The 12,237-nt window shown below is 40.3% G+C and overlaps 1 protein-coding gene across 3 annotated transcripts in view; it reads right to left on the reverse strand.

Annotated features, from left to right (window-relative positions):
• The window catches only part of LOC115796735 (prostaglandin D2 receptor 2-like), a 30,079-nt gene that overhangs the window by 2,384 nt on the left and 15,458 nt on the right, over positions 1–12,237 (reverse strand). The window contains exon 1 of one of the 3 annotated variants that reach the window (XM_030753152.1): positions 4,679–4,760. The exons of 1 other annotated variant lie outside the window; for it this stretch is intronic. The gene's annotated coding sequence lies outside the window, so the exon portion shown is untranslated. Of the gene's footprint in view, positions 1–4,579; positions 4,615–4,678; positions 4,761–12,237 lie in introns of those variants that run through there. One more of the 3 variants, XM_030753150.1, reaches the window with a different exon arrangement.

The raw sequence follows: 12,237 nt of genomic DNA on the forward strand, positions 1-12,237 counted from the left end.
TCAGTTTAGCGTCTTGAGCCACCGTTCCTTTATTTATATTTTACCATTAAAATGGGAAACACAAGGCAAAAAATGAGGTTTTTATATTTAGAAAGTCTATATTTGGTATAAGCCTGAACTCTCTCTGGCATGCTATCTTGTAATTTCTTCAGAGTAGTCTTCAGGAACAGTTTTCCAAGCAACTTTTCTGCATTCATAACTCAGTTCTGGCAAGATCCCACCACCACCTGCAGTCCCAAACCAAACCCAAATCACTGTCACGCCTCTCTCCTGATCGCTGATAAACATACTAATTATTTGAAACAAGATTTCCAAATTTTAAACTCATCGCACCATAACCACAGAATTTGGTCCAGTGCTTGCCTAATTTTGCATATCTCAGCCTTTTCTCCCTCTTCCCTTTACTCAAGAATAGATTGTTGTCTGTCACCCTTGCACTGAGACCATTTCTGATCATCTTTCAGATGTGACTCTCAGTTACTGTAAAGAGTTGCATTAGATGTAGATTTTTTTCTTCTTTAGGCCCGCCACTTCTTCTTTTGTCCTTCACTTGTCCAGTTTCCTCATTTTTTTTAAAGGACACCCTGCACACCATGCCAAGTTAACTTTTGCCAAGTATTAAGCTAATAGCTCTTTAGGAATCACCTTGTTGGTGCAAAAATACTGTTTTATGTCTGTCAGACTGTGTTGTCTTTGGTAATTTTTGTCAATTCAACAAAGAAAATGGCAACAAATTCAATAATTCCATGACAGGCTGCTAGTAAAGATATAATTTAGGTTCTTTCCTAAGTTGTCTGTTATGTGTAGAGACGACAGTGGTTCATCCCTTGAGTTAGGTGCATATTTTTTATGCTTGAATGATTCATAGGTCAACATCACTGCCGTCGTTTACGGTTGAAGATCAGGCTCTGGCTGTCGGGTTGGGGTCTGCGTGCACTCAGCTTTAACATCAGTCTGGGTTCTTTGCTTTGTGTTAGCATGCTGTCTTTGCACATGAGCCGATGTCATGTTATTTCTGTCCTGGGCGCAGATTGCATTTTACCATTCTGCGTTTGTTCTTGTGATTAACATCTTCACTCCTAACCAGATGATTGTATCACAGGCACGCCCAGCATGCAGATAACTGCAAATGTTTGTAACAGAAGTAATATAAGAAAATACAAGATACAAAATACATCCACCAACATCTAGACTGGGTGCCAGGGTGGCTCAGTGGTTGAATGGGTGACCACATAAGCCACGTGGCGGTGCAGATGGCACAGGTTCAAATCCCGACCTAGTCTCCAATCTCACTGTACATCCTGTATAATGACAATAAAGGCATTTGATTCTATTCTACTTAGAGGTAGTGTTTGGGTTAGGTTAACATACATCCCTTTGGCCTGGTAGTCTATAAGTGGTTAAATAAAAAGAATGGATAACTTTAGGGGCATTGAGTTAAAATGAGTTATTTAAATGCAATGAAAATAATGACTCAACCAGCCAAAATAAAAGTTAAAAAACAAAAAAAGTAGAAACTGTGGCAACATAGTGTCAGTGTGTTGTGTCTCAGAATATTAGTTTCCAATAATGTGAACAAGTTAGAGACTTTACAAAGTGTCTTGTTCCTCATTTAGTAGCTGTCACACCCTTACGTTGCTTTCCTGTGTTTTCACAGGCAATGTTGTGAAAAAAAATGTACACACGATTGCATGCAAGTGGGGTGCATGTGAGTGTGCTTACATGGGTGCATTCAGTTTGGTGTGATGGGAAAGATATAATATACTACTACTATACTAAGTAGCCAGAGTATTTTTCTGTTATCTGTATTCACTTATTGGCCATCAGAATAAGTGTTCACAGGAAGTTGGTTATCAACTTGTTAAGTTAGCTCATGATTATGCCTGCACACTGATAGGAAGGGGTGGTGGTGGTGCTGGCAGCATCTGACTGATTTAAAATGGGTGTTTCACAGATTACAAGACTTTCTATGAGTTATCATTAACCTCTGGCTCTCGTCCACAGCATGTCTTTTGTCCTGACTCCCCTCAGCCCCAACTGGTTGTGGCAGATGGCTGCCCCTCCCTGAACCTGGTTCTGCTGGAGGTTTCTTCCTGTGAAAAGGGAGCTTTTCCTTCCCACTGTCACCAAGTGTTTGCTCACAGGAGGTCGGTTTGACTGCTGGGTTTTCTCTGTAATCATTGTAGGCTCTTTACCTTACAATACGATACACCTTGCTTTGAGCCCTCAGGACTCAAAACATACTCAAAGCCAGGGAAAACAGCGATCATATGAGGGGAGAATCACAAATGCTACGGGCTTTAAAAAAAACTCTAGTTGTAAAGTATGAATCAATTATTCACTGCAAATTAATGCCAGTGGTAAACTAACATGTCTATAAACAAGTTATCTGGTGGTGTAAAGTTCTTTAGGAAAACATTAGAAGACACTGTAGGGTTATGTTATATTTAACGTATAAACAAGTAAGGAGGAAATGTCACCAGTAACATAAACATACAGTACATGTACATATATATATATATATATATATATATATATATATATATATATATATATATATATGTATGTACAGGGTGGGAACTTACAGAGGCTGGGCTCACAGGTAGCAGCTGTTACTGCAGCTTGTGTTAAGGACCCATTTAAAGTAGCCATATTGATATAAAATGGTGAACGCAGATGTAATTGGTCAAATTAATTTTAGTTCTGACAACACCTGAGTTTTCTTCATACCAAACTGACCGGGGAGTTGGCTGTACCCCATGAAACAGTATTTTTTATTCTGAAACTCCAGCATACGTGTTAAGAGTGAAACAGCAGGTGAAAGCAGCTTGATGGCAGAAAGAGGAGCTCTGTTTGCAGCAGTATGTCTTCCACGCTTATCTTTCATGTTCCCCACATCCTCTAAACAATTAGTTTCAGCTGTCGTTGTGTAACTTACATGGTTGACCTAATTATATATAGTGATTTTTCTGTATTTAAAAATTGTCTGCAGTGTAGATTACTACTACAATGATCCAAAGTATGAAAAAATACATGCAGAATTATTTAGTGAACAAAAAAGTGTTAAACAAGCTAAAATATGTTTTAGATTTTAGATTCCTCTTGTTTAGATGACATCTTTGCACATCCTGGCATTGACTGTCAGCTTCATGAGGTAGTCACCTGGAATGGTATTCAGTTAACAGCTGTGCCTTGACAAGAGATAATTTCTTTTCCTCTTAATGTGTTTGAGACCATCAGTTGTATTATGAAAAAGTACAGCTGGTATACAGTGAATATTATTGTTCTAATCCATATCATGTTAAGAACTACTCAACTAAGTAAAGAAAAACAACAGTCCGTCATTGCTTTGAGAAATGAAGGTCAGTCAATCCAAAAATTTCAAGAACTTTGAAAGTTTCCTCAAGTGCAGTCACAAAGACCATCAAACGTTATGATCAAACTGGCTCTCATCAGGACCTCCCCAGGAAAGGAAGACCAAGAGTTCCCTCTGTTGCTCAGGAGAAGTTCATCAGAGTTACCAGCCTCAGAAACTGCAAGTTAACAGCACCCCAGATAAGAGCCCACCTAAATGCTTCACAGAGTTCAAGCAGCACACACATCTCAACATCACCTGTTCAGAGAAGAAAGAGGGTGATGGAGTGCTGCGTCAGATGACTCCACACTCAACTGATCTAAACCCAGCTTAGATGGTTTGGGATGAGTTGGACCGCAGAGTGAAGGCAAAGCAGCCAACAAGTGCTCAGCAGCACTGAGAACTCCCTCAAGATTGTTGGAAAACCATTTCAGGTGATTACCTCATGAAGCTGACTGAGAGAATACCAAGAGTGCAAAGATGTAATCAAAGCAGTAGGTGCCGACTTTGAAGAATCACAATGAAACACAGTAAAGCCATGCAGCTTCGACATTTTAATGGACTAAATTATGAAGGAGGAGCATTGGGATAAACAATTTGGATTAAATATTTTTTGTCATTAATTTACTTATGGTAAATGGACTTGTTCTTATATAGCACCTTTCTACTCTGTCTGAGCACTCAAAGCGCTTATACAACATGTTCACATTTACCCCATTCACACAAGTACTTCCATGATTAACTAAGCTAAGTGCTTTCATTATCTAACATTCACAGAGCAACTTGGCATTCGGTATCTTGCCCAAAGATACTTTGGCACGCAGCCAGGAATCAAACCGCCGCCCTTTTGATCAGTAGGTGACCTGCTCTACCTCCTGAGCTACAGCCACTACTCTGTTGTTGGTGTAAACTGTGCAAAAATATTTTTGAAATATTGTAAAAAAAAATTATATCAAAAGTAATTCTGACACTTTCGTTACCTTTAATGAAAAATATATATTAATACTTGTATAATTAAAACTGACATAAAACCTCAAGATATTATCCATATTGTTCCCCTTCCCCCAAAAAAGCCCACACAGCCAGTGAATCTGGATCTATCAGAGTCATCAAATGATAATCTCTCAAAGTCAAAACTGGACAATAGATTCACAAAATGCACCCTAAGTAACCTTCAGTACATGCACGCATTCCCTCTCTAGGCAAACAACACCAAATCCTTACCGGTTGGTCTGATGTGGTCTCTGCTATGTTACTACATGACACGTTGCACAGCACTATTCTGATGGACGTACAAGCACAGTAAAGTAGGAAGTTACAAACCTCAAAAGGAACCAAGTCTTCACAAGACCGAGGTAGACTGAAGTGACAAAACCATACAGACATTAGCTGCTGCCAATAATAAAGTCACCTCTCTGTGACAAAATGAAGTTTGTCCTTCTTACACAATTTTCAGTCGTATATAAATGTGTGAGTTATCAGCTCATAATCATTCAACTTCCTCTTTGTGCTTATTTGAGATTTTCTTTTTTCCTGTAGTAAAAAAACATTTGTACAAGTTTGGTGTCACAACTTTATCTGATGATCTTTAACCAAGCTGCTCACGACTAAAACTAAGTGTGCCTAAGAAATGTGTTTAGCCTGCTGAATCTGAACAATCAACCAACTACTCTACGGTGATGCAGGAGTGCTGTGGTTCCCCAAGTCAAGAGCGCTGCAGCCCCCTTAAAAAAAACAGAAAATCCCTTTGGGAACCACTGCAGTAATATAGTCTCATGCTGCTGCCACTTTCATTTAAGCCAGTAAACACTGCCACAGTGTTATGTGACTCATCACGCAGGGTATTCTTTTAGTTCAACTATAAAGGTCAGATGTTATCACTGACATCTAAAAGTACTGTTTTCGCTCAGCGCTGCTTTTAATTTGCTGACATGTCAGCTGTGGAAGACTCAAATAGCTGACTTCAGATCACACACGATGCGCTTTTAAAACATATCTTACATGATCTGTGCCATCGCAGGTATTTTTTTTCCCTGCTGAGGCAAGAGGCAGGGCACAGTCTGCCAGCACAGAGAAACCATCCACACTCACATTCACACCTATGGGCAATCTAGAAACCCCACTAACTGCATGTCTTTGTACCGTGGGACCTGCTGTGGGCTCGTGCTGCTGCTGCTGAGTGGTTATTTGAGTTACTGTCGCCTTCCTGTCAGCTCAAAGCAGCCCGGCTTTCTCCTCTGACGTCTGCACTCAAATTTTGCCCTGGGAACTGTTGCTCCCTGGATATTTCCTCTTTTACACCCTTCTGCGTGCGTGTGTTTGTATTTGCTGACCTCATGTTGTGGGGATGCATAAAACAGTCATGTTGTCATCTTAGAATCTGTCTTTGTTTAGGAAAAAACAAGCAGGTCGGTGACGTGTTAATTATGATTAATCATCAGTTTAAAATAGAGATTATTGTTAGGCTTTAAGATTATTGTAAGACTAGATATAGGTAAAGGTTATGGTGAAGTCATAATAATGGGGATAAGAACATTTTGGCCAGTCCTCATATTCTGATACACCTTCTAAGGGCTGTTTGGTTAAAACTGAGTCTGAAGGTCAGGATTATGTTTCTGTCAGGATGAAGGTAAAAGTTTAAGTTACATATTTAATGTGACATTACTGTAAAGTTAGGACAAGAGGATATGGAATGCATCATAACAAATGAGGGTCCTCACAAAGATGTACAAATGTGTGTGTGTGTGTTTGTGTGTGTGGAATGACCGGTTTTTGCAATAGGTTGTACCAATGTTTGTATTTGTATTTGTATTTTATTTATTTATGCCAGGTCTGACAGGCAGGAAGGAAGGAGATAGAGAGAGAAAGATACACATATTCACATATATATACATGCATATACATATACACACATACACACAATCTTGCTGTGGTTTGCATTAATGTGTGTGTGTGTGTGCCTCTGTCATGGAACTCAATTCTCGTAGGCACTTCCTTATTAAATCTCCTCCTCTCTTTCACTGGTTATGGTGCCACTATTGCATGCTATTAAATTTGTATCTTGTATGCATGTTTTGTCCTCAGTGCCCGCTCTCTCCCAGCAGGTATCTGGAACTGCATATTTCAGACCTGTAGTCACTGGGACAACCAACATGCGTCTTATTAACTGGGCGTTGTTTTTCACTGCCCGTCTTCTGCTTTCTCCTTACCCTAATCAACTGAAGCCCTGACAAAGGGGAACTCTTCTTCACTGCTGTTGCTAAGCACCTCAAAGGGAATTGCTAGTTTTCTCTCTACAACACTATAAAAGTCCTAATCTAATAACGCTAATATTATTACTATTTACTCCAGCTGCCATAAGGCGAAACTCAAGACACACCCTGGACAGGTCTCCAGTCTCACAGGGCTAACACACAGAGACAGACAATCATTCACATTCACACCTATGGGCAATTTAGAATGACCAATTAATCTAACCCCACTAACTGCATGCCTGTGGGAGGAAACAAAATTGAGATCTATCTAAATGAATCTACAGTAGGTATCTCAAAATATGCCAAAATATGACTTAGGCCATTATGCTATTAGGCTAACGACATGTAAACTCCACACAGAGAGGCCCTGACCCTTTCTGTAAATACAACCTCCTGTATAATTGTGGTGTCCTAGAGCTACACTGACACCTGCTGGCCAATAATAGAGTTCGCATTTGAAGCACTGCTGAACATTTTCACTCCCTCTCTGATGTGAAAGCCCATCAAAGCGACCCATGCATGTTAGCTGATCAGTATCTTTCTTTTCATTATGTGTGAACATAATACACATTTTGTAAATACAAATGTTATCACACAGTGTTTTTTGTTTTAAATATGAGGCAAAGATGTTTTCACTGTGGTGATTCAGACAGGGTGAAGCACTCAGCTTTTACTTCTGCTTTTTGTCTTTATTTTTGGTGTGTGAGTGAGAAAGAGAGAGTGCAGAGTGTGTTCTACATTTCTATGCAGCGACAAAAAAAAAAGAAGAAACCTCGACTGCACGTTGCTGAAACTTGCAAGTCATTTAGCATTACTAGACACCCCCCCACCCCCAGTGAAGTGTGGACTACACCTAGAGCTGCGGTCGTACTCTCTGCACATCCTTCAAAAACCCCATCTTGCTAAACCTTTTCTGAGGTCGGTCATTTGACACCCAGCTTGTTTTGTCTGTGTTTTAAGTCATTTAAAGTTCAATACTTCATCTCTGTATTGGAAGGACTTGTGTGCTGCCTGTTTGAGGGGAGACACATTTCAAATTTGATCAGATAAAGATAATTGACAAGGAACAGCCGATCAGACAGATAAATGGATGAGTTTCAACACATCTTTTGAATTAGTTCTGACCAGCCCCCAAAATCATACCTTAAAATATGAAATACAGGATTACAGCATAAATAGAGACAAGTCCCAGAAAGCTCTCAGATCAGGGAGAAATGCCTCGTAAGGTTAGATTTGCAGTCACAGCTATTTATCTGTCAATATAATCCACTTGATGTCCTGACATTGACCCCAAATAACAAATCTGTGCTTGTCCTCCACAGCTTGCATATCATATCCCAGAATGCTAAGGCTCTTACAGAATGCATTCCCAGCTTTCCTTTTTTCCTCTTTTGAGAGCAGACTGTGTTATCTGGTCTGAAAATGACTCATCAAAAATGACCAGTGGGATTCGCCTAAGGCTCCACTCTATGACCTGTTCAGTATCTGTGTTCCCACTAACTCAGACAAGGGAACAGCAAGAATTTTACTACTATTGTGTGTGGATGTAACGTCAGTCTTTGACATTGCTCCCATATTATCACTCGCTAGAACTTTTAAGTATTACTAGTGGTTTATGAAGCGCTGAAACGTTTAGGAACCAAAACACACACACACACACACACACACACACACACACACACACACACACACACACACACACACACACACACACACACACACACACACACACTGTGACGGATCAAGAAATCTTAGAAATCATGTGTGGACCTCTTATCCAGTGAAGATAATGCAGTTTTTCACTGCCCTCTACAGGCCAAATACAGAACTGTCATGAAAAGAAGAAAAAGAAGAAGCATCAAATGCATGCACACGGAGATGCAAAATCAAAGCGCGCAATGATAACCCTTCTGCACCACAAAGAGTGTAACACAATTTCAGCAGAGACAGATATTAGATGGAGGCGCTGAGAAAAGCGCAGTTAGGATTTTATGGGGCTGCTGCAGATTGAGTCACGTACACAAATAGATTTGCTACAATAAGAGTCCCACAGGATTCAGGATGTTAGAGCGTGTCAGACTGTTTCTCATTATAGTTCTCTATACAGTCTCATTGTCTGAGTTTTTCACTTCCTCCTGTAGAGGAGACACAGGAGACACCCACACCCTGGCACCTCTGTTACATATAGGCCTTTTCTGATGGGGGCGGAACTTCTGTCTGTGACCCCTTTGCTCAAACTGCAATCACAGTGGAAGAGTCTGAATGGTGGAGGGAGAGTGAAGGATGCTCAGGTTTAATTATGATCCTTTTCCTCTCTTTAGAGCCTGCAAGTCATTTACATGTGTTTTATTCATGCTGAAATTTACTTGTTATTGTCTTAAATCTTACTCTGTTGTGTTTGCGGAACTGTGAACTGTAAAGCCCGATGGAAGCTTTTTTTTTTTTTTTATAGCAGGTTTTGGTTTTAAGATACATCCCTACGATGCTCTGGCATGTGACATCTTCAGTGATGTTCCTGAGTCCATCGGGGGTTTCGGGTCTTTCAACATCATACCCCATCTTCCAGGTGACTCAGCTGGGGTGATAAAGTCTTGATGGCTGCGCTGACCACCTCTGCAACTCCCTTGAGTACCTGGTTGTGGCGCCAACGATAGATGCCATCAGCCAGGGCTTTCGGACAGCTGCTGAGCAGGTGTTGCAGGGTTCCTTTTCCATCACACTGAGCACTGAGATGTTTCAGCACTCATTAATTAATCTTCATTTGTGTCCCAGGTAGTGGGCTGCTCTCCGCCGCTAACCTTGGCGATAAGGTGACTTTACCTTGTTCCTGTACCTCCTAGGCCGAATATCTCTCCTGGTACAAGCAAGTCATAGCAGATCCTCCTCAAAACAGATCCACTTTCTTCTTTAACAGCAAATGATTTCCGGTTCATACTAGGAAACCGATACTGATATTCAGTATAGGTATCGGTCCGATCCTGGCCTGAATTACTGGATCGGATATCGGAAAGAAATAAAAAATGCAATCTGATCTGATCCAACCCACATTAGCTGCATTACAGTTCGCTGTCACCGTCTTCTTCTTGTGGGTCTGCTGTTGACCAAACCAGCTTAGAGCTGCATTACCGTCACCTACTGGAATGGAGTGGGGGATCAGGAGTTAGAAAACAACATCCTCAGGTTCTACACTCCTGATCAAAATCTTAAGACCAGTTAAAAAATTGCAAGAATTTGTATTTTGCACTACTGGATCTTAAGAAGCTTCTAAGTAGAGCTTCACAATGCTAAAAGAAGAAATCGGCACAGGAGACAAAAACTTTAGAGCAGGGAATTTATTGAAAACTGCACTTACACTCAAACATGATTTTTTCAGTTGATCAAAAGTTTAAGACCATAGCCTTAAACAGCCAAAAGCTGTGCAAAAATTTGGATTCCTTGTCATTTTCTGTCAAGTCTTTACACTGTCAAAACCTCCTGATGGCAAAAGCAAAAAAGCTCACTGACTTTGAACATGGTAGGATTGTTGAGCTGCATAAGAACGGCCTCTCACAACGTGCCATCGCTGCTGAGGGTGGACGCAGTAAGACAGTCATTTTGCATTTTTTAAATGATCCTGAGGGTTATGGAACATATCTGACAAAGTACCAACTCCTGCATCCTGTGAATAAAAGACAAATGAACAAGTACTTTGAAAAAATGTAACATTGATAAAAGTACTTCAGTGATTTTGGTCATTAACCCTTGAGGCACCTTTAAACTGATTATACACTTTTTATCTTTTAGGTTCCAAAATGTTACAGCTGCTACAACTATAAACATTGTTAATTATTTTCACCTTCACTGCATCACCTTTTTATATACATTTTGGGTTGTTCAAAAGAAGCCAGATTTTATACAAAGTTAAAAAAAACAATAAGTAATATTTCCTAAAAATAAAACTGCATTTCCAAGCTAACTACACAAATACAGCAGACCAACAAAACAATCCAATACGTCTTACCGGCTTCCTTCTTGCACGACACCGGGCAGGATTTTTAATGCCGCCTTTTCCGGAACGTGAGGCTGACTGTAGCGGAAGCTGCGGCGGACCGTCTGTAGGTTTAACAAGAAGCTGGAAAACATTTTTGTACATTGTAAATAAAGAGTGTAAACACAGTGCATACATAAACATATCCAGGCAAAAAACACACAAACAAACATACAACACCAATAGATACTTACACACAATTATATCACGGTCCACGCATTAGGAACACTCACACTCGCGTTGTGAGGTGAACACAGTCTGTGGAAAAACGTGAAAATAAATAAGAGTAAAAACATTTTAAGTTCTTCTCTCCTCCACACATTGAATACTGCTGCTTTGTTTCTGATTCTTACCTCTGCAGAGGATCATACCGGCTTTTATTGGATTCAGAGTTGTGCAGGCCGCGAACTTCTTCCTATAAGATGAAATAAAAATAAGAAACCAAATCACAATACGTCTGTCAGCTTACTGTGACCATTCTGCCACTCTTAGTATTTTTGTTTTAGAAACGACCAAGTCTTACCGCAGTTTTCGGATCGTGCTGCCGTCTTTTCCTCTCGAGTCCTTCTGTAGGTGAGGCTTTGTTAGAGCATCGAGTCTCTACACAATAGACGCCATCTTGTCTTTCAGTTGCTGGTAGAAACTTGAGTAACTGAGGAGTTAACCCACTCACTGCAGCCAGCAGTGTCTTCTTGTCTGCAGCGGGGCTGGTTGAAGCTGGCCGGTAGAGAGGCCCGCTTTCACGAGGAGCTTCTGGGGTGTTGAAATATAGACGACGTCCTCCATTGTCGTACCAGGAAAGCAGCGTAGATAAAGAACGCCATTCAGTTTGAACGGAAGAGAGCGACCGCACTGATTTCCTTTGGTCTTGCGAGACCTTCAGCGTGATCCCGCACGTGATCTGTATTGTCCAATCACAGGCGAGGAAGCTGTCACACAGAATTCAATTCATTTCATTTCAATTCAATTAAATTTTATTTATATAGCGCCAAATCACAACAGTCGCCTCAAGGCGCTTTGTATTGTGGGTAAAGACCCTACAATAATACAGAGAAAATCCAACAGTCAAAACGACCCCCTATGAGCTGGAAGACACACATCCACTGTCCGTTTAAGCAGGACAACTGAGAAGGTGACTGTTGCATTAAAATTTTAACTGTTTTTTTTTTTTACTTTTTTTTTTTAACATTTTACATTTTTCTCATGAAGGTTTTGCTGATGTCTCTTATGTACATCCATGTATAGCAAAATAAAAGTTTATATGTTTTATATGTTTATATGTTTTCTTATTCCATCTGCCTTGGTAGTCTTTAATGTCATTAATGCATGTGAACATTCACTGAACGTTTATAGCAGCGTTCATGGGATGTTGTCTGAATGTTCAATGCTAGCTGGGAAGCCACTGCACAGAAGAGGATGATGGTGTGACAGACTTTTTGTTACAGTGAATTAGACTGAAAACTGAGTATGCTTTTCAATGAAAATAATGCTTGTAGTGTCACCAAAATCAAGTTATAGCCTTTGTTTATCTCCCTCAGTCCACTAAAGTTCAGGGTTCACAAAAAACTCCATGACAAAGGCTCACAGACAGAAGCTCACAG

The sequence above is a fragment of the Archocentrus centrarchus genome, chromosome 18 (genome assembly GCF_007364275.1).
Source record: "Archocentrus centrarchus isolate MPI-CPG fArcCen1 chromosome 18, fArcCen1, whole genome shotgun sequence".
Classification (NCBI taxonomy): domain Eukaryota; kingdom Metazoa; phylum Chordata; class Actinopteri; order Cichliformes; family Cichlidae; genus Archocentrus; species Archocentrus centrarchus.